Source organism: Sciurus vulgaris (assembly GCF_902686455.1).
Source record: "Sciurus vulgaris genome assembly, chromosome: 8".
In the NCBI taxonomy this organism is placed as follows: Eukaryota; Metazoa; Chordata; class Mammalia; order Rodentia; family Sciuridae; genus Sciurus; species Sciurus vulgaris.
Window position 1 is genome coordinate 122,584,858 of NC_136468.1, and position 26,149 is coordinate 122,611,006.

Sequence of the window (26,149 nt, forward strand, 5' to 3'; positions counted from 1 at the left end):
GGGAATGGGAATAGGAAAGACAGTAGAATGAAACAGACATAACTTTCCTTTGCTCATATATGAATTCCCAACCACTGTACCTTCACATTATGTACAACCACAAGAATGGGATCCTATTTGGAGTGGGTCATACTCCATGTACGTATACTATGCCAAAATACATTCTACTGACACATATATCTAAAAACAACAAATTTTTAAAAGGTTCTTAATTTCTAAGTGGCTAAGTTTTCCAAGACACACTTTCATGGTCTATTTCTAGCTTTACTGCAGCATTATTGGAGGATGCAAATATAAAAGTGTAATTAGTGTTTTCAGATACAATTTCTAAATGCCCAGCTATGCAATTTTTAAAATAAATGTCTCATATACAATAAAAAAGAACGTATGCTTTTTTAAAAATGTTTTGTTTATATATTAAATTATATACTCTGAATTAAACATTAAAAAGTTTCCATTTGGATAACAGGAGGGGGGGAGAGATATTACACATACTCAAATAATTCAACATATCTTCATGCCTAATTGTTAAGCACTAATTTTGATAAATGAAAATCCAGTTTTCCTGATTGTATCCATCCATATTTGATGAGAGTGTTGTATTTTTCCATAATTGAATGTGCTGGTTCCATTTGATTTCCTACCACAAGTGGCCTGGAGAATCCTCTGGAATTGGCAGTAACTTTCTAAATTGTTTTAAAAAATTTTATTGTTTCTTTTTAGTTATACATGACAGTAGAGTTCATTTTGATGTAATTGTACAAGCATGGAATATATTTTATTCTAGGCAGGACCCCATTCTTATAGATATACATGACGGTGGAATTAACTATGGTATAACTTTTACAAAGCATCTCTTGCTAGATTTAATCACTATCCCCATTTGACACCCATTTCCTTCCTTTTTTCTCCTATTCTGTTTTCCTTGGGTCAAGGAGTTCAATGCCTAACTTAAGTTCAAATGGGAATGAGTGGCAGGTTAAAAGCCAAAATTGTATCATGAGTTTTGTAAAATTGCCCGAATAATACCTTTAAGATACAAAATTATAGAAAAATGCAGAAAATTACAAATAAGGTCATCTTTGTATTCTTAGAAAAGCACTAGAATGTTTTAATGTACTATAACCATATTAAGGTAGAAATAATTATAAACATTACTCACAAGTGCATATATTTTTTGAGATCCTACATTTAGTGAGTTATTTATTAATTTATTTGTTGTCAAACAATTCTGGTTTTTACTTTTTGGGAATTATCTGATTATAGGGTTTGATATTTATATAGTGTACTATTCCTTCAATTATATGTGTTAAGCCTTGTGACCACCAGAAATTGCCAATTAAAAAAATTTGGTAAGAAGACTTAGCATGATAGCTGCCCTTTTAATAAGTTTTAAGTGCACATTACAGTATTGCTAACTATAGGAATATTGTTGTAAACAGATATCTAGAACTTATTCATCTTTCATAACTGAAACTACACCCATTGAACAGCAAACTCATATTCTGTGTGGTTATGAGTTTGACTATTTTAAATGCCTCATATAAGTGACATCATGCAGTATTTGACCTTCTGTGATTGACTTGTTTCACTTAGAATGATCCAGCCATTTCACTTTTGAGTAAATCTTCAAAAGAGATGAAATCAGGATTGAAATACATCTGCACTGTCATATTCATTGTAGCATTAAAAATAGCAGTCAAGATGTGGAAGCAACCTAAACATGTATTGATGGATGAATGGATAATTAAAAAGTGATGTCACATACAATGAAATATCATTCTGCCTTTAGAAAGAAGGAATCCCCATCCTATGTGACAATGCAAAATGTTTATTATAAAAGTAGCTGTAGATTTTTGTTGGGCCAAGATGGAAAGGCCCATACGACCTATCTCTCACACAGTTTATAACTGGAAATTCTGGTCAGAGGACAAAACACATGTACTGTACTTGAAAACTATAAGGAAACAATAACAAGCAGATAGGAACTGAAGTCCAAACTTGAATAAAAACCTGTAACAGTTTGATGATATTTTCCCTTCCTGTGTATACTAGCTTCTTCTAGTGCAGGTGAGGTCCAGTGGCCACTGAAAAGAAAAATATTGGGACCAAACCCTTGTTTTTATTTTTTGAGCATTTTCTTTTTATAAATCCTTTAAAACATATTTATTTAATTATTTTTTATAGGTGCTGCTGGGGACTGAACACAGAACTTTGTGCATGCTAGGTCAGCACTCTACCAACTGAGCTACCTCTTTGGAACAAACACTTGCAGGGGTGGCCTTATATGTTGAGGAATGCAGAGGTAATTTTCATTTGTTTTGTTTTGTTCTTTCCAATTATAAAGTCGTCCTAAAGCCTCAGCAGTGGCAGGAGGAATTTAAAACCCTGAGAAATTACCTGTCTCTCCAGACAAAAGATGTGGATATGAAGAGGGTGAAGGAAATCTCCACTGTGTTTTTCCTTTCATTTCTCTTGCAGTTTTGCCTTAGAGTTGACCTAGTCCTTTGGAACTGTATGAGAATACACAGGGAACTAGAAAACATTTAGAAGTGAGTGCAAGAGGGCTTTTATAAGCCTGAGAATGGGGGTAGAAATCTGAAAAGGAGAGAGCTGGAGAGGGGGTTATTGAAGTCTATTGTGAACAAACACAAGTCCAGACTTACCCTGATTTTCCCAGGCAGAGCACAGACACAAAGAAGCAAAGCAAAGGCTTTGAGGACTAAACTGCAATATGAACCACTGCTCAATTCCCAGATCAACTCCTGAGGGGTTCCTGAGTCATGTGGCACAATTACATAGCAATGGCCTGAAAAATGCACCTAGAGTGGAACATTGACATTGACTATGATGATTGCTTAGCAAAACCCACAGGAAAAACAAAATGAAAATTCTCCTGATGGTTCTGATAGGAACCAGACTCACAAATTCTTATTATCAAACAATCCAGGGTACCATGCAAAATTAAACAACAAAACATACATATAAAGATATGACTAATTCTCAAGGGGAAAAAAACAGCAATCCATCCCTGTAATGTCCCACAGGAAAGAATTATCATAGAAAGCATCTGTTATGTCCATTTTCAAAGAAGTAAAAACAAATATTCTTGAAATTAATGCAAGAGCCAGTAATGGTGGCACATGCCTATAATTCCAGCTACTCAGGAGGCTGAGGCAGGAGGATAACAAGTTCAAGTTCAGACTCAGGATCAGGGGGGGCTACAGGTACAGGTGTAGGTTAGTGGTAAAGTGCCTCATGGTTCAATCCCCAGTAGCACACACAAACACACACACACACACACACACACACACACAACACACACACACACATACAACACACACATGGAAAGAAGTTCTCAGCAGAGAAATTAAAAAAAGAGAACTTGTAGATCAATAAAAATGACATAATCTGAAGAAACAAGGTTGTGTAAAAAAGGGAGAAACTGTGGGATTGTTCATAGGAATTGCTGTGTACACATATGAATATAACACAGCACTATCCACCTTTAAGTATATCTATAAAACATCAATTTAAAAAACTGTAAACAAATGGAAAGAAACATTGATATGGTGGCATCTCTGTATTATATCTTCATTAATGACACTTGAATGAAATTTGAGGTTTTTGCTATTATTGTTGTTTTAGTTTTCCCCACTGATTTTGAGGTCTCCTGTGCTGCTATCAATGTTGAAGAGACTGTTTTGCTATAGTATGCTAATTTTAGATCTTTTGAATATAGAACAAGGAGTGAGATAGCTTGGTCATGTGGTGGTTCCATTTCTAGTATTCTGAAGAAAAGTGATGCAGGAGGTGTCACAATACTCAGTCTCAAATTCTTCCATAGAGCTATAGTAACAAAAAATAGAATGGTATTGCCATAAAAACAGACAAATAGACCTATGGTACAACATAGAAGACAGACATAAAGACCAATGGAATAGAATAGAAGACACAGAAACAAACCTGATACTTGACAGAAGTGCCAGAAATAAATGTTGGAGAAAAGACAGCTTTTAAAATAAATGGTGCTGGGAAAAAGGTAGAAAAATGAAACTAGTCTCCTATCTCTTATATATATGTGTGTGTATGTGTTATATTTCATCCCTAGGCAAACAAATTTACTTTCTTTACAGTAGCACATGGAACTTTATCTAAAACAGATCATATTTTAGGGTACAAAGCAAGTTTGTCAAATACAAAATAATAATTACTTGCGTCCAATCAGATCATAATGGAATGAAATTAGAAATAAAAAAAGATAAAAAACAGAAAACATCTTGATACCTGGGAATTAAATAATACACTTTTGAATGACAAATAAGTCACAGAAGAAATCATGAGAGAAATAAAAATATTTATTCTTAGAAACAAATGAGAATAGAGTTTACAACATCTAAAAATCTCTGGGATAGTATGAAGATAGTTCTAAGAGGAAAGTTTATAGCACTGAGTTCCTACCTTAAAAATAGAAAGATACCAAATCTAATGTTACATCTCAAGGCCCTAGAGAAAGAACAAATCAGTTCCAAAATAAGTGGAGGACCTGACATATTAAGGTTAAAGCTGAGTTGCTGGGGAGATAGCTCGGTGGTAAAGCACTTCTCTAGCACACATGAGGCTCTAGGTTCAATCCCCATCACCACATTTAAAAAATGATTTTAAAAAAGGCCAGGCATGATGGAGCATACTGATAATCCCAGTGGCTTGGGAGGCAGAGGCAGGAGTATTGCAAGTTTAAAACTGGCCTCAGAAACTTAGCAAGGCCCTAAGCAACTCAGCAAGACCCTGTCTCAAAAAAAAAAAAAAAAAAAAATGAGAACTGAAACTGAAAAAAAAAAAAAAAAAAAAAAAACAAACCATGCAAAGGATCATTGCAACAAAGAGTAAGTTCTTTGAAAAGATAAACAAGATTGGCAAAACCTTAGCTAAATTAACCAAAAGAGAGAGAAGACCCAAATCAACAAAATTAGAGTTGTAAAAGGAGATATCATCACAGACACTTCTGGAATTCAGAGGATGTTTACAAATTATTTAAAAAATTACCCCCTTATCAGTTGGTCGCAGTTGCAGAGCTACCTGGTGAGTCAGGCTGCCTGCACCATGGAGGTAGAAGGCGGGCACCCAACCTGTCTGCCTTGTGGAGCTAGGCCGGCAGGCAGCCAACCCACCCAACCACCAGGCCAAAGACAGACGCCATCCGACCACCACACCAAGGTCTGTTGCTATTGCGGAGCAAAGCCGGCAGACCAGTCAGCCCACCTGCATTTCAGAGATAGCCAGAGGCTTCTTTATAGACTGGTGCAGGCATTTCAAATTATTCCTGAGGGAATGGCCATCATCATTGGAAGGGCAGATCCCTTCCTGAGACACCTGCAGGAGGCTAGAGGTCCTTTGACAAGACCCAGGAGTCAAGAAGAGGAGGTGTTGAGAGACTCGGGACCAACTCAGAGCCACTGGGTGAGTCTCTCCCACTGGTCAGGCTCCCTGGATGGGGCAGTAGTCCTGAAACACAAGGAACTTCGTGGAATAGAGTGGCCCAGTGAGACTCCCCTGCTGGAGCCGGAAACCCAGTCAATCACGAGCATTGCAGAGGAGGGCCACACCGTGAGAGGCTTCGATGCAGAGTGAGGGTCCGAGGCCCAGGTGGTAGCTCCAGTCCCCCGGAATGTAGCAGAGGAGGGCTGTTCAGAGAGGGAGTCTCTCACAGGGACAGGCTCCCCAGCCCAGGCAGTAGATCAAGACCCATGGGAACATCACAGAGCAGGACTTCTCAGTTCAGGTGGTAGTTCTGGACCAAAGGGAACTGCTCAGAGGAGAGCTGCCCAGTGAAATTTCCCCACCAGGTGAGTTTTCCCCACTGGGTGAGGCTTTCCCACCAGGGCAGTAGAACCAGAGACACAGGCCCAGATCAGACGTGCCCCAGTCTGCAGTCTAGTCCCCCCTTGGCTGACCATCAGTCATAAGTGGAGGCACCTTTGCCCGCTGACAGGGAATATACCCCACCTGAAGGCCACCACCCCTACAGGGGCAACTTCCTAGTGGAGAACCGCATTATCAAGTTCCTCGAAGACATCAGGCTACTGAAGGCTAAGAGGTGAGTTATTGAAAATCTACAAAGACAATATTAATCAATAGAGGAAATCTGCACTATCTCAGAGTATCACTACTAGAGGGAGTATATACCTGAGCAATATGAGAAAATGGGAAGAAAATGTCCCAAACAAACCTAGACGGTGTAGCAATAAAATCCAATGACAGCATGGCAGAAGAAAAGTCAGAAAGGGAGTTCAGAATGTACATGTTAAAATGATCAGGGAAGCAAACAAGGAGATGAAAGAGCAAATGCAGACATTGAATGATGAGATGAAAGAGCAAATGCAGGCATTGAATGATTGCACCAATTCACAGTTAAAAGAGCAAATACAGGAAGCAAAAGATCATTTCAATAAAGAGTTAGAGATATTGAAAGGAAAAAAAACAAACAAACAGAAATCCTTGAAATGAAGGAAACAATAAACCTAGTTAAAAACACCATAGAAAGCATAACCAATAGGATAGACCACTTGGAAGACAGAACCTCAGATATTGAAGACAAAATATTTAATCTTGAAAACAAAGTTGACCAAACAGAGAAGATGGCAAGAAATCATGAACAGAATCTACAAGAATTATGGGATATCATGAAAAGGCCAAATTTAAGAATTATTGGGATTGAGGAAGGCACAGAGAAACAAACATAGGAATGAACAATCTGTTCAATGAAATAATATCAGAATATTTCCCACATCTGAAGAATGAAATGGAAAATCAAGTACAAGAGGCTTATAGGACTCCAAATACACAAAATTACAACAGACCCACACAGGCACATTATAATGAAAATACCTAACATACAAAATAAAGACAGAATTTTAAATGGTTTTAAGAGAAAAGAATCAAATTACATTCAGGGGGAAACCAATACGGATATCAGCAGATTTTTCAATCCAGACCCTAAAAGCTAGAAGGGCCAGGAACAACATTTTTCAAGCTCTGAAAGAAAACGGATGCCAACCAAGAATTTTATACCCAGCAAAACTTACCTTGACATTTGACTACAAAATAAGATCCTTCCATGAAAAATAAAAGCTAAAAGAATTTACAAAAAGAAAGCCAGCACTACAGAACATTCTCAGCAAAATATTAAATGAGGAAAAGAAGAAAAACAACGATGTAAATCAGCAAAGGGAGGAATTACTCTAAAGGAATAGCCAAATAAAGGAGAAACCAAGTCATGCAAAAAAAAAAAATGACAAATAACCCAATAAACAAATGGGCTAAGGATATGAACAGACACTTCACAGAAGAAGATCTACAAGCAATCAACAAACATATGAGAAAATGTTCACCATCTTTAGTAATAATAAAAATGCAAATCAAAACTACACTAAGATTCCATCTCACTCCAATTAGAATGGCGATTATCAAGAATACAAGCAACAATAGGTGTTGCAGAGGATGTGGGGAAAAAGGCACACTCATACATTGCTGGTGGGGCTGCAAATTAGTGCAGCCACACTGGAAAGCAGTGTGGAGATTCCTTAGAAAACTTGGAATGGAACCACCATTTGACCCAGCTATCCCACTCCTTGGCCTCTACTCAAAGGACTTAAAATCAGCAAACTACAGAGATACAGTCACATAAAAGTTCATAGCTGCTCAATTCACAATAGCCAGACTGTGGAACCAACCTAGATGCTCTTCAGTTGATGAATGGATAAAGAAACTGTGGTATATATATATATATATATATAATATATATTATATATATATATATACATACAATGGAATATTACTCAGCTATAAAGAATAATAAAATTATGGCATTTGCAGGCAAATGGATGAAATAGGAGAATATCAGGCTAAGTGAGATAAGTCAATCTCAAAAATCCAGAAGATGAATGATCTCACTGATAAGCGTATGATGACACATGATGGGGGGTGTGAGGGAGGCAAGAATGGAGGAAGGAGGGACTATATATAAAGAGGGGTGGGAGGGGTGGGGGGACCGAAAAAATAACAGAATGAATCAAACCTCATTACCCTTGTGAATGTATGATTACACAAATGGTATGCTGTTACTCCATGTACAGAGAGAAACAACGTGTATCCCATTTGTTTATAATAAAAATAAATTTAAAAAAATAAAAATTAAAAAAATTTAAAAATTTTAAAAATGAGCCAAATGACCAGGAATACAAATCATATCTCAATAATAACCCTGAATATTGTGTTAATGGCCTGAATGCATCAATCAAAAGACATAGACTGGAAGATTGGATTAAAAAGAAAGATCCAACAACATGCTGCCTGCAAGAGACTTATCTCATAGAAAGAGATTCCCAAAGACTAAAGGTGAAAGGATGGGAAAAAACATACCATGCACATGGACTCAGCACAAAAGCCAGAGTATCCATCCTCATATCAGATAATGTGGACTTCAAGCCAAAGTTAGTCAGAAGGGATAAAGAAGGGGACATTTCATATTGCTTAAGGGAAGCATAAATCAGCAAGACATAACAATCTATGAAGCAAAGTGTGTTAAAGTTGCCATAAAGGACAAATAAGTGAAATACTTTATACATTACAGTGGTTGGAATAAAAATTGGGATGAATGGGTTCCAGAGAGCAGAGTACTCAAGTACGTGGACACCAATCTGCAGAAACAGCGAGAACTCCAAAAAGCCAATCAGGAGCAGTATGCAGAGGGGAAGATGAGAGGGGCTGCTCTAGGAAAGAAGACATCTGGTTTGCAACAGAAAAATGTTGAAGTGAAAACAAAAAAGAACAAACAGAAAACACCTGGAAATGGAGATGGTGGCAGTACCAGTGAGACACCTCAGCCTCCCCGGAAGAAAAGGGCCTGGGTAGATCCTACTGTTGAAAATGAAGAAGCATTTATGAACAGAGTTGAAGTTAAAGTAAAGATTCCTGAAGAACTAAAACCATGGCTTGTTGACGACTGGGACTTAATTATCAGACAAAAACAGTTGTTTTATCTTCCTGCCAAGAAGAATGTGGATTCTATTCTAGAGGATTATGCAAATTACAAGAAATCTTGAGGAAACACAGATAATAAGGAGTATGCTGTTAATGAAGTTGTGGCAGGAATAAAAGAGTACTTCAACGTAATGTTGGGCACTCAACTGCTCTACAAATTTGAGAGACCACAGTATGCTGAAATCCTTGCAGATCATCCTGATGCACCCATGTCCCAGGTGTATGGAGCACCACATCTACTGAGATTATTTGTGCGAATTGGAGCAATGTTGGCCTATACTCCTCTGGATGAGAAGAGCCTTGCTTTATTACTGAATTATCTTCACGATTTCCTCAAATACCTGGCAAAGAACTCTGCAACTTTGTTTAGTGCCAGCAATTATGAAGTGGCCCCTCCTGAATACCATCGGAAAGCAGTGTGAGGAGGCGCTGTTCGCTCACTTGTGTTTGGATCTCTGTAAACACATTTTTGTTCTTAGTCCTTCTCTTGTACAAATGATGTACTTTGAAGATGTTAGTGTACAACAGAATTGATGTTTGTTTTCTGTTTGAATTTAAACAGAGAAAATAAAAGGGGTCACTGCTCCCTTTTCCTTTCCTTTTTTTTTTAAATTTCATTTCAAAGTTGCTACCAGTGTATTCAATGATGGACAACAGAGAAACATGCTGTAGAGTGTTTGCCTAGTTGACAAAGCTGCTTTTGAATGCTGGTGGTTCTATTCCTTTGACACTACGCACTTTTATAATATGTGTTAATGCTATATGACAAAATGCTCTGATTCCTAGTGCCAAAGGTTCAATTCAGTGTATATAACTGAGCACACTCATCCATTTGTGCTCCCCCCCCTTTTTTTTTAATGGTGCTTAAAGTAAAGAGCCCATCCTTCTCAAGTCATCCATGTTGTTCCTTAGGCATTATATCTTTGCTCAAATTGTTGAAGAATGGTGGCTTGTTTCATGGTTTTTGTATTTGTGTCTTATGCATGTTTTAACATGATAGACGCAATGCATTATGTAGCTACAGTTTTCTGGAAAAGTCAATCTTTTAGGAATTGTTTTTCAAATCTTCAATAATTTTTTTCTTTAAATTTCAAAAAAAAAAAAAAGACATAACAATCATAAATATCTGTGCCCCAAACACTGACTCATCCATGTATGTCACACAAATCCTTCTCAATTCCAGGAACCAAATAGACCACAACACAATAATACTAGGTGACTGTAACACACCTCTCTCCCCACTGGACCAATCTTCCAAACAAAAACTGTACAAAGAAACCATAAATCTTAATAACCCAATCAATAATTTAGACTTAATGGACATTTATAGAATATACCATCCAAAAAGAGCAGATACACTTTCTTCTCAGCAACACATGGGTCCTTCTCTAAAATAGACCATATTCTATGCCACAAAGCTACTGTTAGCAAGTACAAGAAGATAGAGATTCTACCTTTTATTCTATCAGATCATAATGGATTGAAATTAGAATTAAATGACAGAATAAAAAACAGAAACTACTCTGACACCTGGAGATTAAATAATATGCTATTGTATGATGAATGGATAACAGATGACATCAGGAAGGAAATTTAAAAATTGTTAGAGGTAAATGAGAACAAAGAAACATCATATCAAAATCTCTGGGACACTATGAAAGCAGTACTTAGAGGAAATTTATTTCATGGACTGCGTTCAATAAAAGAAAAAAAAAATCAACAAATTAACGACCTAACACTACAGCTCAAAGCCCTAGAAAAAGACGAACAGAGCAACACCAAATCTCAAAGACATCAACAGGTTTCTAGAGACATATGAATTACTAAACTGAACCAGGAGGACATACATAATTTAAATAGATCAATTTCAAGTAATGAATACAAGAAGTCATCAAAAGCCTACCAACAAAGAAACGTCCGGGACCAGATGGGTTCTTAGCTGAGTTTTACAAAACCTTTAAAGAAGAGCTCATTCCAATACTTCTCAAAGTAGTCCATGAAATAGAAGAGGAGGGAACCCACCCAAACTCATTCTATGAAGCCAATATCACCCTGATACCTAAACCAGGCAGAGACACATCAAAGAAAGAAAATTTCAGACCAATATCCTTAATGAACATCGACGCAAAAATTCTCAACAAAATTTTAGCAAATCACATACAAAAATATATTAAAAAGATAGTGCACCACTATCAAGTGATCAAGTGGGTTTTATCCCAGGGATGCAAGGTTGGTTCAACATCCAGAAATCAATAAATGTAATTCACCATATCAACAGACTTAAAGTCAAGAATCACATGATTATTTCAATAGATGCAGAAAAAGCATTTGATGAAATACAGCATTCCTTCATGCTCAAAAAACTAGAAAAAATAGGGATAGTGGGAACATTCCTTAACATTGTAAAGGCCATCTATGCTAAGCCCATGGCTAATATCATTCTAAATGGTGAAAAACTGGAACAAGGCAGGGATGCCTCTTTCACCACTTCTTTTCAACATTGTCCTCGAAACTCTAGCTAGAGCAATTAGACAGATCAAGGAAATTAAAGGGATACAAATAGGAAAAGAAGAACTCAAACTATCCCTATTTGCTGATGACATGATTATATATTTAGAGGAACCAGGAAATTCCACCAGAAAACTTTTAGAACTCATAAGTGAATTCAGTAAAGTAGCAGGTTACAAGATCAAGGCTCATAAATCTAATGCATTTTTATACATAAGTGATGAATCTTCAGTGCGGGGGCGCCTGGCAACCCAACCAGTGCTTGACAAGGATCCACCGGGGGAATGATGTTTGCAAGGACTCATCGTCCTGGGAGATGCCAGATGATTGCCTCCGGGCTCTGGTCCTTTTTCTGCATTATGTTTCTAATATTATATTACTCATACTATTCCTTGGTAGTAATCACTGAGGGTGAAGGGAACACCACAGAGTTTCCCAAGAATATTAATAAAACATTAGGGACTGTAACTCCTTCTCAGCCACAAGTAGTAAAAAATCTTTTACCACTGTGTGATGTGTCTTCTTCCTGGGGTGCTTGTTATGAACATGTAATGCAGTACATAAATTTGGCCATGGAACCGTCTGTCTTTCCAACCATGAGTATGCAAAAAGCACCTCCCACAGTAGCTACTAGATATGGACTAGCTTATTTTATCAATGGCAAGCCCTGCTACCCCCCTAAAGGCAAGCCCTTAGAGAAGGTAGATATAGATCTCCCCATGTCTCTTACAGGGTGGTTTAATCCAGATGATGGTTTTGTTTATGTGTGGTGGTAAGGTAAAAGAATAAGGCTTCACAACATTCCTTCCTTCCTACAAAAAATAGGTCACTCCTATAATAAACATTGGTACACAATGCCTTGTTCTGGGAAAAGGAGCTACATAAGACAAGGTAATTTATTTAGTAAAAAAAAACTTAGCCATGGGAACAATTGGGACTGTTGCCCTCCTGTAACTTAGCAATCTAGATATTAATCAGATGGAGCTAGTAGAAATGGTCATGTGAGATTATTTGTCTCTCACTTCAACCGCAAGAATAATAATAGTCTTAGGTCACATAGAGTTTAGATATTAAGGAAATAAACATTGCATTAGCTCATTAACTTAATTAAATATTTGTAATCTGTACGGTTACTGATTTCAGTAAAAACAATTTCTCCCTATGGTTTGGAAACTTCTTTGATTTTATTAATCACAAGCCTGTCATCATAGCCTGAAAAAAGTGTATATAAACCCAGCCTTCCCCAGAATAAAGTGGGATTGATTGCACCAGAACTAGAGTCTGTGTCTTTCATTCTCCATTCATCGCTGACGCTGTCTCCCCGCGCCCCGTTTACCAGTATGGAACCCATGGACTCCTGCTAGGGCTGGACCCCGGCACTTCAGAAAGAGAAGTTAGGAAAACTACCCCATTCACAATAGCCTCAAAAAAAAAAATAAAATATTTGGAAATCAATCTCACATAAGAGGTGAAAGGCCTCTACAATGAGAACTACAGAATACTAAAGACAGAACTTAAAGAAAACGTTAGAAGATGGAAAGATCTCCCATGTTCTTGGATAGGCAGAATTAATATTTTCAAACTGGCCATACTACCAAAAGTGCTATACAGATTCAATGCAATTCCAATTAAAATCCCAATGACATACCTCACAGAAATAGAGCAAGCAATCATGAAATTCATCTGGAAGAATAAGAGAACCAGAATAGCTAAAGTAATCCTTAGCAGGAAGAGTGAAGCAGGGGGTATCGCAATATCAGAACTTCAACTATACTACAGAGCAATAGTAACAAAAACAGCATGGTATTGGCACCAAAATAGACTGGTAGATCAATGGTATAGAATAGAGGACACAGACACAAACCAATACAATTTCTCATATTAGACAAAGGTGTCAAAAACATGCAATGGAGAAAAGATAGCCTCTTCAACAAATGGTGCTGGTAAAACTGGAAATTCATAGGCAACAGAATGAAACTAAACCTCTATTTCTCACCCTGCACAAAACTCAACTCAAAATGGATCAAGGACCTCGGAATCAGACCAGAGACCCTGCATCTTATAGAAGAAAACGTAGGACCACATCTTCAACATGTCGGTTTAGGATCAGACTTCCTTAACATGATTCCCATAGCAGAAATAAAACACCTTTAGTAATAAGAGAAATGCAAATCAAAACTACCCTAAGATTCCATCCTACCCCAAGTAGAATGGTGATTTTGAAGAATACTAACAACATCAGGTGTTGGCGAGGATGTGGAGAAAAAGGTACATTCATAGATTGCTGGTGGGGCTGCATATTAGTGCAGCCACTCTGGAAAGCAGTGTGGAGATTCCTTAGAAAACTTGGAATGGAACCACCATTTGACCCAGCTATCCCACTCCTCGACTTATACCCAAAGGACTTAAAATCAGCATACTACAGTGATGCTGCCTCATCAATGTTCATAGCTGCTCAATTCACAATAGCCGGACTGTGGAACCAACCTTGATGCCCTTCAATTGATGAATGGATAAAGAAACTGTGGTATATATATATACAATGGAATATTACTCAGCTGTAAAGAATAATAAAATTATGGAATTTGCAGGCAAATGGATGAAATTGGAGAATATCATGCTAAGTGAGACTAGCCAATCTCAAAAAACCAAAGGATGAATGATCTCACTGATAAGTGGATGATGACTCATAATGGGGGGGTAGGAGGGGGCAAGAATGGAGGAAGGAGGGACTGTATAGAGGGAAAAGAGTGGTGTGAGGGGTTGGGGGGGAAGGAAAAAATAACAGAATGAATCAAACACAATTACCCTATGTAAATGTATGATTACACAAATGGTGTGCCTCTACTTCATGTACAGAGAAATAAGATATATGAGTTTACTATAAAAATGAATTTAAAAAATTACCCTTTGTCTAATCTACTGAATATGTATTCTTTCCCTCTCCCACATCGTTGAGGATGAATTACATACCAGTTAAAACATTTGACCTTTGATCCATTGGGACTGGCTTATTTCACTTAGCATTGATAGTCTCCAGATCCATCCATTTACAGGCAAATGTCATGAAGTCATTGTTCTTTATGGCTGAGTAATATTCTTGTTATGGTTTGGATATGAGATGTCCCCCAAAAGCTTACATGTGAGACAATGCAAGAAGGTTCAGAGGAGAAATGATTGGGTTGTAAAAGTCTGAACCCAATTAGTGATTTAATCCCCTGGTAACTGATTAACTAAGTAGTAACTGAAGTTGTAGGGTGTGGCTAGAGAAGACTGGAATTGAGGTGTGACTTTGGGGTACTTATTTTGTATCTGGAGAGTGGAGACTCTCTCTCTGTTCCGCCATGATATTCTGCCTCACCTCAAGCGCTGAGGAATGGAGCTGGCCTTCTACGGACAAAGACCTTTGAAACTGTGAGCCCTCAAATAAACTTTTTGTCCTTTAAAATTGTTCTGGCCAGATCTTTTAGTCACAGCAGCAAAAAAACTGAGTACAACAACTCTATTGTGTATATGTACCACATTTATCCATTCAGCTGTTAAGCCAACTAAAATCATCATACATATTCAATGCAATATTCATCAAAATACCAAGCCATTCTTCACAGAACTAGAAAAAACAGTTCTGATATTTATTAGGAAGAAGAAGAGACCTCAAATAGCCATCACAATCCTAGCAAAAAGAGTGATGCTGGAGGCATCACAATGCTGGATCTCAAATGGTACTGCAGAGCTGTAGTAACAATACCAGCTGATATTTGCACCAAAATAGATGTGGAAAACAATGGACTAGAATAGAAGACACAGAGAAAAACCCACATAGATATAGTCAGCTTATATTTGACAAAGGTACCAAAAACAAAATTGGAGAAAACACAGCCTTTCAAACAAATGATGCTGGGAAAACTGGATATCCATATATAGAATAATAATACTTGATCCTTATCTCTCACCCTGCATAAAACTCACCTCAAAGTGAATCAAAGACCTAGGAATTAGATTAGAAACCCTGTACCCGCTAGAAAAAAATGTGGATTCAACACTCCAACATGTTGGCATAGGCATCAACTTCCTTAATAAGACTCCGAAGGTACAAGAACCCCCCTTTCCCAAGAATCAACAAGTTAGACAGCATCAAATTAAAAAGCTTCTGCACAGCAAATGAAACAAGGGCATGAAGAGAGAACCTATAGAATTGGAGATCTTTGCCACTTACTCTTCTGACAGGGGATTAAATTCCAGAATATATGCAGAACAAAAAAAAAAGAAAAAAAAAAAACACCAAAACCCCGCAAACTACCAAATTATTACATGGGCAAAAGAATGAAAGAGACACTTCTCAAAATAAGAAATACAGTCAGTCAGCAAATATATGAAAAATGTTCAACATCTTTAGCAATCAGGGAAGTGCAAATCAAAACTACATTGAGATTTCATTGTATGCCAGTCAGAATGGCAATTATCAAGAATACAAATAAGGGGTTTGGGCAGGAGGGCGTCTCCATGCTCTCCCGCTCCCACCCTGAGGGGCCCACCTCCGCCCCTGCCTGGGGCACCCGTGAGGTCTCCGGTCCTCGCAGGGTCTCCCTCCAGACAGGTCCCTTGGCCACCGGTCAACCCTTTCAGACCTGGTCAGGGATCTCGTCCTGCAGCTTCCGTTGGGGCCTCCTGCGCGCTGAGCCTCGTGGCCCAGCCCCCCCAATGGCAGAAACTGGGGGCTCAGCCCTCCCTCCCCGCAGTCTGTTCAGCTATCCTCGGTGGGTCCCTGGCCTCCGCCTTTGTTCCAGGTACCGGCCTTGCTCACAGATGGGTGGGGATCGGAGTCATCAGTAGCGGTCAGATCCGAATTCGAATTCCAGCGCTGTCATTACTGGAAGGGAGACTTTAGGACTCAGGATTCAAAAGAGGAGATATTGAGAGACTTGGGACCAACTCAAAGCAGCCGGGTGAGTCTCTCCTATTGGGGAGGTGTCCCGGATGGGGCGGTAGTCCCGGAATGCAGGGAACTTTGTGAAGTAGAGCTGCCCGGCAAGACACCCCTCCCCCCTGCTGGAGCAGTGAACTCGGACAACTGGGAGCATCGTAGAGGAGGCTGCTCAGCACAGTGCTTGGACTTGGAACAACCACTGGGGCTCTGGGCAGCTGCCCAGAGGAGGAGCGGTGAGGAGAGCTGTTTGGACTCAGAGTGACCACTCCTGAACACCGGGACCTGCCCTGAGGAGGAGGAGGAGCGCAGCCACTTGGACTCGGAGCAACTGCACCAGAGCTTCAGGCAGTTGCCAGAGGAGGAGCTTTGCGGAGAGTTGTTTGGACTCAAAGCCACTGCTCCTGAACACCGGGGCCTGCCCTGAGGAGGAGGAGGAGGAGTGTGGCAGGTCTCTTGGACTTGAGTGACTGCATTAGAGCTCCAGGAGGCTTGCTCAGAGGAGGCGGCGAGTGGTGAGTTGTTTGGACTCAAAGCGACCACTCCTGAACACCAGGGGACTGCCTGGAGGAGGAGCGCGGCGGGTCGCTTGGTCTCCAGCAGCTGCACCAGAGCTCCCAGGGGGCTGCCCAGAGGAGGCATGCAGCAGGTCGCTTGGACTCACAGCGACTCAGAGTGACCGCTCCTGAATACCCGGGGGGCTGCCCGGAGGAGAAAGAGGAACGAGGAGGGTCACTTGGACTCGGAGTGACTGCCCAGGGCTACGGGCAGTTGGCGGGAGGAGGAGGCGCACAGTGAGTTGCTTGGTCTCCTAGTGACCGCTCTGGAACACCGGGCGGCTGTCCGGAGGAAGAGGAGTGCAGCAGGTCGCTGGGTCTTGGAGGAACGGTACAGGGCTCCAGGTGGCTGCTCAGAGGAGGGGCCACATAGCCAGGTGATTAGGTACAGAGCAGGGTCCCAGGACGTAGGAGCCTTCTTGGTGGAAGAGCCACACAGAGACACGCTTAGGGGCAGAGCAAAGGTTCCAGGACTTTGGGCAGATTCTCTGAGAAGAGGCAGCCTAAGGAGACTCGTCTGTGAAGGGTGAGGTTCCCAGGCCCTGGAGGTAGGTCTGGGCCCCTGGGAACATTGCAGAGGAAGGCAGCCCAGCCCAGGCGATAGCTGTAAATTGAGGGGAACCTCTAGGAGGGGAACTGACCAGCAAGACCTCCCCACCGGGTGAGTCTTCCCTGCCGGGTGAGGTTTTCCCACAAGGATGGTAAAACCAGAGACATAGGCCCAAACAGGCCTTGCCTCAGCCTGCAGCCTAGTTCCCCTTTGGATGACCATTGGTCAACAAGTGGAGGCACCTCTGCCCACTAACAGGGAATATACCCCACCTGAAGGCCACCACCCCTAGAGAGGCAGCTTCCTTGTGGAGCACCGCATCATCAACTTCCTCCAAGACTTCAGCCTACTGAAGGCTAAGAGGGGCTATACTAGAAACCTTCAGGAACATTGTAAGTCAATAGAGGAAATCTGTAATATCTCAGCGGTCCACTGATACCTGAATAATATGAGAAAACAAGGTAAGAAAATGCCCCCAAAAATCTAGATGCTACATCAATAAAACCCAATGACAGCATGGCAGAAGAAATGACAGAAAACGAGTTCAGAATGTACATAATTAAAATGATCAGGGAAGCAAATGATGAGATGAGAGACCAAATGCACACACTGAATGATGAGATGAAAGAGCAAATGCAGGCATTGAATGATCACACCAATCAACAGTTAAAAGAGCAAATACAGGAAGCAAAAGATCATTTCAATAAAGAGTTAGAGATATTGAAAAAAAAACAAACAGAAATCCTTGAAATGAAGGAAACAATAAACCAAATTAAAAACTCCATAGAAAGCATATCCAGTAGGATAGAACATCTGGAAGACAGAACTTCAGACACTGAAGACAAAATATTTAACCTTGAAAACAAAGTTGAACAAACAGAGAAGATGGTAAGAAATCATGAACAGAATCTACAAGAACTATGGGATATTATGAAAAGGCCAAATTTAAGAATTATTGGGATTGAGGAAGGGTTAGAGAAACAAACCAAAGGAATGAACAATCTATTCAATGAAATAATATCAGAAAATTTCCCAAATCTGAAGAATGAAATGGAAAATCAAGTTCAAGAGGCTTATAGGACTCCAAATACACAAAATTACAACAGACACACACCAAGGCACATTATAATGAAAATACCTAACATACAAAATAAAGACAGAATTTTAAAGGCTGTGAGAGAAAAGAACCAAATTACATTCAGGGGGAAACCAATACGGATATCAGCAGATTTTTCAATCCAGACCCTAAAATCTAGAAGGGCCTGGACAACATTTTTCAAGCCTGAAAGAAAATGGATGCCAACCAAGAATCTTATACCCAGCAAAACTTACCTTCAAATTTGACAATGAAATAAAATCTTTCCATGATAAACAAAAGCTAAAAGAATTTACAAAAAGAAAGCCAGTATTACAGAACATTCTCAGCAAAATATTCCATGAGGAAGAGATGAAAAACAAAGAAGCAAATCAGCAAAGGGAGGAATTATCCTAAAGGAATTGTCAAATAAAGGAGGAACCAAGTCGTGTCAAATAAATAAATAAAATAAAATAAAATAAAATAAAATAAATGAACCAAATGACCGGGAATACAAATCAGATCTCAATAATAACCCTGAATGTTAATGGCCTGAATTCATCAATCAAAAGACATAGACTGGAAGATTGGATTAAAAAGAAAGATCCAACAATATGTTGCCTGCAGGAGACTCACCTCATAGAAAAAATATCCATAGACTAATGGTGAAAGGATGGGAAAACATATACCATGCACATGGACTCAGCAAAAAAAGCCAGAGTACCCATCCTCATTTCAGATAATGTGGACTTCAAGCCAAAGTTAGTCAAAAGGGATAAAGAAGGACATTTCATACTGCTTAAGAGAAGCATAAATCAGCAAGATATAACAATCATAAACATCTGTGCCCCAAACAGTGGCTCATCCATGTATGTCAAACAAATCCTTCTCAATTCAGAAACCAAATAGACCATAACACAATAATACTAGGTGATTTTAACACACCTCTCTCACCACTGGACAGATCTTCCAAACAAAAATTGAACAAAGAAACCATAGATCTCAATAACACAATCAATTATTTAGACTTAACAGACATTTATAGAGTATACCATCCAACCAAGAGCGAATACACTTTCTTCTCAGCAGCACATGGATCCTTCTCTAAAATAGACCATATTATGCCACAAAGGTAATGTTAGCAAATACAAGAAGATAGAGACACTACCTTGTATTCTATCAGATCATAATGGATTGAAGTTAGAAATAAATGAAAGAGTAAAAAACAGAAACTACTCCAACACCTGGAGATTAAACAATATGCTCTTATATGATGAATGGATAACAGAAGATATTAGGAAGGAAATTAAAAAATTCTTAGAGGTAAATGAGAACAAAGAAACATCATATCAAAATCTCTGGGACACTATGAAAGCAGTACTTAGAGGAAAATTTATTTCATGGAGCGCATTTAATAAAAGCAGTAAAACTCAACAAATAAACGACCTAACACTACGGCTCAAAGCCCTAGAAAAAGAACAGACCAGCACCAAAAGTAGTAGAAGACAGGAAATAGTTAAACTCAGAGCTGAAATCAACGAAATTGAAACAAAAGAAACAATACAAAAAATTGACAAAATAAATAGTTGGTTCTTCGAAAAAATAAACAAAATAGATAAACCTTTAGCCACACTAACAAAGAGAAGACGAGAGAAAACCCAAATCACTAAAATTTGGAATGAACAAGGAAATATCACAACGGACATGACTGAAATACAAAACATAATTAGAAGCTGTTTTGAAAATCTATACTCCAACAAAATAGAAAATTTCGAAGACATCAACAGGTTTCTAGAGACATATGAATTGCCTAAACTGAACGAGGAGGCCATACACAATTTAAATAGACCAATTTCAAGTACTGAAATAGAAGAAGTCATCAAAAGCCTACCAACAAAGAAAAGTCCGGGACCAGATGGGTTCTCAGCCGAGTTCTACAAAACCTTTAAAGAACCCTGCAGATTATAGAAGAAAAAGTAGGTCCAAATCTTCACCTTGTTGGTCTAGGATCTGACTTCCTTAACAGGACTCCCATAGCACAAGAAATAAAAGCAAGAATCAACCACTGGGATAGATTCAAACTAAAAAGCTTTCTCTCAGCAAAGGAAACTATCAGCAATGGGAAGAAAGAGCCTACAGAGTGGGAGAATATCTTTGCCAATCATACTTCAGATAGAGCACTAATCTCCAGAATCTATAAAGAACTCAAAAAACTCTACTCCAAGAATTCAAATAATCCAGTTGACCAATGGGCCAAGGAAATGAATAGACACTTCACAGAAGAAGATCTACAAGCAATCAACAAACATATGGAAAAATGTTCAACATCTCTAGTAATAAGAGAAATGCAAATCAAAACCACCCTAAGATTCCATCTCACCCCAATTAGAATGGTGATTATCAAGAATACAAGCAACAACAGGTGTTGGCGAGGATGTGGGGAAAAGGTACACTCATACATTGCTGGTAGGGCTGCAAATTAGTGCAGCCACTCTGGAAAGCAGTGTGGAGATTCCTTAGAAAACTTGGAATGGACCCTCCATTTGACCCAGCTATCCCACTCCTTGGCCTATACCCAAAGGACTTAAAGTCAGCATACTACAGAGATACAGCCACATCAATGTTCATAGCTGCTCAATTCACAATAGCCAGACTGTGGAACCAACCTAGATGCCCTTCAATTGATGAGTGGATAAAGAAACTGTGGTATATGTATACAGTGGAATATTACTCAGCCATAAAGAATGATAAAATTATGGCATTTGCAGGCAAATGGATGAAATTGGAGAATATCATGCTAAGTGAGATAAGCCAATCTCAAAAAGCCAAAGGACGAATGATATCGCTAATAAGTGGAGGATGACACATAATGGGGGGGAGGGAAGGGTTAGTGTTAGGGTTAGAGTTAGGGTTAGGGAGGGGGGCAAGAATGAAGGAAGGAAGGACTGTATAGAGGGAAAAGAGGGGTGGGAGGGGTGGGGGGAAGGGAAAAAAACAGAATGAATCAAACAACATTACTCTATGTAAATTTATGATTACACAAATGGTATGCCTTTACGCCATGTACAGAGAAACAACATGTATCCCATTTGTTTACAATAAAAAAAAAGAATACAAATAATAATAAATGTTGGTGAACATGTGGGGAAAAGATTCTCTTACACATTGTTGGTGGGACTGAAAATTAGAACAACCACTCTGGAAAGCAGTATGGAAATTCCTCAAAGAGTAAGAATGGAACCACCAGATGACTCAGCTATCCCACTCCTTGGTATTTATTCAAAGGACTAAAACCAGTATACTATAGTGATAGAGCCACATGCATGTTTATTGCAGCACAATTTACAATAGCCAACATGTGGAACCAGTCCAGGTGCCCATGAACAGATGAATGTGTAAGGAAAGTATGACATATATACACAATGAAGTTTTACTCAGTTATAAAGAAGAATGAAAATATAGTATTTTCTGGCAAATGGATGAAACTGGAAAGCATCATGTTAAATGAAATAAGCCATACTAAGACAGTCAAGGGTCAAATGTTTCCTCTCATATGTTGAAGCTAAACCAAAATAAAGGGGGAAAGGTGTGTGGGAGAATCCCACGAAAATAAGAGAGATAAGTGGAGTAGAGGAAGGGGACTGAGGGAGTGAGAGGAGGAACATGAAAAGGGAGGGATGGTGGAAAGAAATTGACCCAACTATCCTACATACGTGAATATATCACAGTGAATTCCACTTTCATGTGTACCTACAAGGCAGTAATTAAAAAACTATAAATAATTTGAAGACCAATAGAGTAGAGGAAAGGGAACAGTGGAAGAGGGGAGAGGAGAGAAGGGGGATGTACTGGGGACTGAACTGAAGCAAATTCAAATTATCTTCAATTCTTGTATAATTATGTCAAAATGAACCCCCATATCTTATATAGCTACAATAATTTAAAAAATCCTAATACTAGTCTACAGTCAGTCTCCAGAAATTCATTAAAATTCCCATGGAAATGTTTCTTGGAGGTACTTGCTCCAGTGACTTCTGCTTCAGCTAAACTTGACTTAAGCTGTGAGAAACATCTACTCAAGTCCTTTTCCATATTCCATCTAGTTGCTTTAATTTTCTTGAATTTTAGTGGTTTTTACATATTACCCTCCCATCATTTATGCTTTGAAAGTATTTGCTATCATTTTATAGGTATTCCTTCTTGAATGTGTGATTTATGCTGAAAATGTTTTTTTAACAAAAGTCAGTTACCTGTTATTCTTTTTTTTTTTTTTTTTTTTTTTTTTTTTTTTTTTTGCTTTTGCTTCCCATGTCTTATCCAATAATCCAAGGTCACAAAGACTTAGTTCTATTCTTTTTTTTTTTTATCAGCATCTTCTATTTTAGCTCCTATACTTCAGTTTTTGACCTATTTAGAATTGATTTTTATATATGGTATGTGGTAGAGGTCTAACTTCATTCGTTTGCATATGATAATTCAGTTGGTTTAGTAGCATTTGTAAAAGAGACTATTCTTTACTCTTTTCAATGGACTTGTTAAAAATCTTATTGTCTATAGATTAGTTAGTTTAGCTCTCAAGTCACATATCTGTTCCATTGTTCATCTATTTATGCCAGTACCACACTGGATTAATATAGCTCTGATAGTAAATGCTGAAAGTGGAGATTCTGAGTCCTCCAAACATGTTCTTTTTCAAGATTATTTTGGCTATTCACGGTCCCTTTCAATTTCATGAATTCTCTCTGTACAAAAAGTGTCAGAATTTTGATATGTACTACATGATTCTATAGAACAGTTTTTTGTGTGATATTGCCATCATGATGATATTCTTTTGATTCATGAACACAGATAATAACATTATTGGTGTGGTCTTTTTTCAATGATGATTTCTAGAAGTGTATGCACCTTTACTTCCCTAATTAAATTTATTACATTATATGTTATTTAGATGTTATTGTGAGTGGAATTGCTCTCTTAAATTCATTTTTCTGTATTGGTAATTATTGAAACATCTGGGAAAAAGTGACTTTTGCCTTGATCTTATGATTTGAATCTCTGCTGGATTTGCTCATTAATTCTGAGATTTCTTGTGTAGTCTTTGGGAATTTTGGTGTATGGGATCATGTCTTTTATGAGTAGAGATAATCTGATTTTGTCCATTCAGACTTGAATGCCTTTACTATGGTTCTTTTCTGATTGCTCCAGCTAGAATCTTAAGTCTAAGTGATAAATAGTAGTGAGAGTATATATCTTTGTCTTACTGCTGATTCTGTGGAAAGTTTTTAGCTTTTAATCCTGTTGAAATGTATACTCACAAACTATTTACATGATTAGAATTATATAATTCACCAAAAAAAATTTAAAAGGCAAAAAGAATACATAATAAATGAAGTAGGAAGTATAGATCCACAGAAGCCAAAACTTTGTAAAATTTAAAGAGAAAAATGGAGAGTTAAACCTGGGCTTCAAAATGGGCAGGAAGAGTAACAAGACACTGACATTCAATATACAGCACATTTTAGTGTGAACCTATTTGTAAATGGACTATTTTAGATTAAGTTACAGTATCTGGTACAGGCTCTGTTCATTCCTGTTCCACTGCCCTCCCTCCCTCCCTCCCTCCCTCCCTCCCTCCCTTCCTTCCTTCCTTCCTTCCTTCCTTCCCTCCTTCCACCTTTCCTTCCTTCCTTCCTTCCTTCACTAAGGTGCACAGTTCAGCAGAAACTCAAGTCTCTATTGTTAACAACCATCTCTTCATACAAGAAAGTTTCCTGAGTCATTCTTTAGAAACTTGAATGTAATCACAGTTCTTCTGTGTTCCACTATATCCTGTGGTGGTCCTATGGAAGATCTAACAAGTGACAAGGTAGATGAGGAGTCACAATTTATTAGAAGGTAAGGCCGCCTTTTCTTTTTTTTTTTTTAAGGCTGCCTTTTCTGACATAGCCATGAAAGTCTGATCAAGTCCATTATAGATGTCTTACACAATTTTCTATGATGAAGAATGTCAACTGCAAGCATATTATCAAATGATACCCAACTCAAGATGGTATTCATGTGTGATAGCATCAGTTATAGACTGTATGTTAGCGAGAATTTCCTTAAATAACATCTTTTCTGAATGAAAAGGAACTTTGTGCGTGAACTTGAGAAATTGTCCATGCATGCAAAGCTTGTGCTTTTTGTGCAAGTGCCCTTTGGGCTTTATTTTGTGACCATTTCCTGGATCACTGTTTCACATCCAGCTTTCTCATGTCACCACAGTGAACAAAAGTCCTGTGCAAAGAAGAAATGGCATGATGTGATCCTCATAGTGTCCTCTTTTTAATTATAGATGGACTTAGGAGCAAATAAAAACCGTATATTTTCCCATCTTACTCCCTTACTAAGGAAATATCTAAGTGCTGAGAAAGGTTGGACTTTGCTGTCTGTTTTCTTTAGGAAGCCACCTGATTCCAGATTCATGAAGGAAAAGAGGACTAGGAGTTTTTGTATTATTTTGCTTGTACATGTGTAGTGATTGTGAACATGCGTGTGTGCGTGTGTATTTCCCCAGAAAATATACTCCCACATGCACAGCACAATACAAGTGACAATTAAAAGAAAACCCACAGCACTGTACACTTGATAGAAATCAATTCCTTCAGTGCTCACCACAGCAGAATCTGAAGGTTTGTTTAATATCACCATTTCTTAGATGGAGGTGATGCAGTGATCCCTGCAGGGTCAAGAGATCTTTTAAGAGGAAAAGGCAAATGGGAAGCAAGGTACTGGGGCCAGTGCTGACACTCTGGGCTACAGAACAGTATCACTCAGCTGTGGGACAACTAGTCACCATGCCAGGGAGGTCCAGCACATGTGTGTACCCACAGGAAGATTACAACCTTTGGATATCCCAAACACTGTCCATCATTATAAGGTGGCCTCAGTATTCACATAACACTGAGTGGAAAGGGTACATTTAACAGCAGAAAAAGGACAGTGACAAATAGGGAATTCAAAATACAACTTGGCTATTAGCTTGGTGCCCACCTACCTTGTTGCAATTTTTTTTCCAGCTAGGTTAAAGCACCAGCATTCACCAAATGCTGAACTTCACCAAGTACTGTCCCACAGTCAGGGGGTTAATGTGAGCATTGGCAGCCACTGACACACTAGATACACACACACATTGCACAGAAAAAGAAGACAGGAAAGGAAAATATCACATTGTTAGTAGTGGTTATATTTATTTTTGTTTTTATTTTTTTGGTACCAGGGATTGAACTCAGGGGCACCTGGCCACTGAGCCATATTCCAAGCCCTACTTTTTGTATTTTATTTAGAGACAGGGTCTCACTGAGTTGCTTAGTGCCTTGCTTTTGCTAAGGCTGGCTTGGAACTCGTGCCTCCCAAGTGACTGGGATTATAGGCATGAGCCACCACACCCAGTTAGTAGTGGTTGTTTTTAAATGGTAGGACTTTAGTAATTTTAAATCTTCCTTACTTATAAG

The 26,149-nt window shown here is 38.7% G+C and overlaps 1 pseudogene across 1 annotated transcript; it reads left to right on the forward strand.

Annotated features, from left to right (window-relative positions):
* Window positions 1–8,573: 8,573 nt before the first annotated feature.
* LOC306668025 (mortality factor 4-like protein 1) lies at window positions 8,574–9,640 on the forward strand (annotated as a pseudogene). Its single transcript has one exon. The product of its transcript is annotated as a mortality factor 4-like protein 1 (transcript).
* The last annotated feature ends 16,509 nt before the right edge of the window (window positions 9,641–26,149 follow it).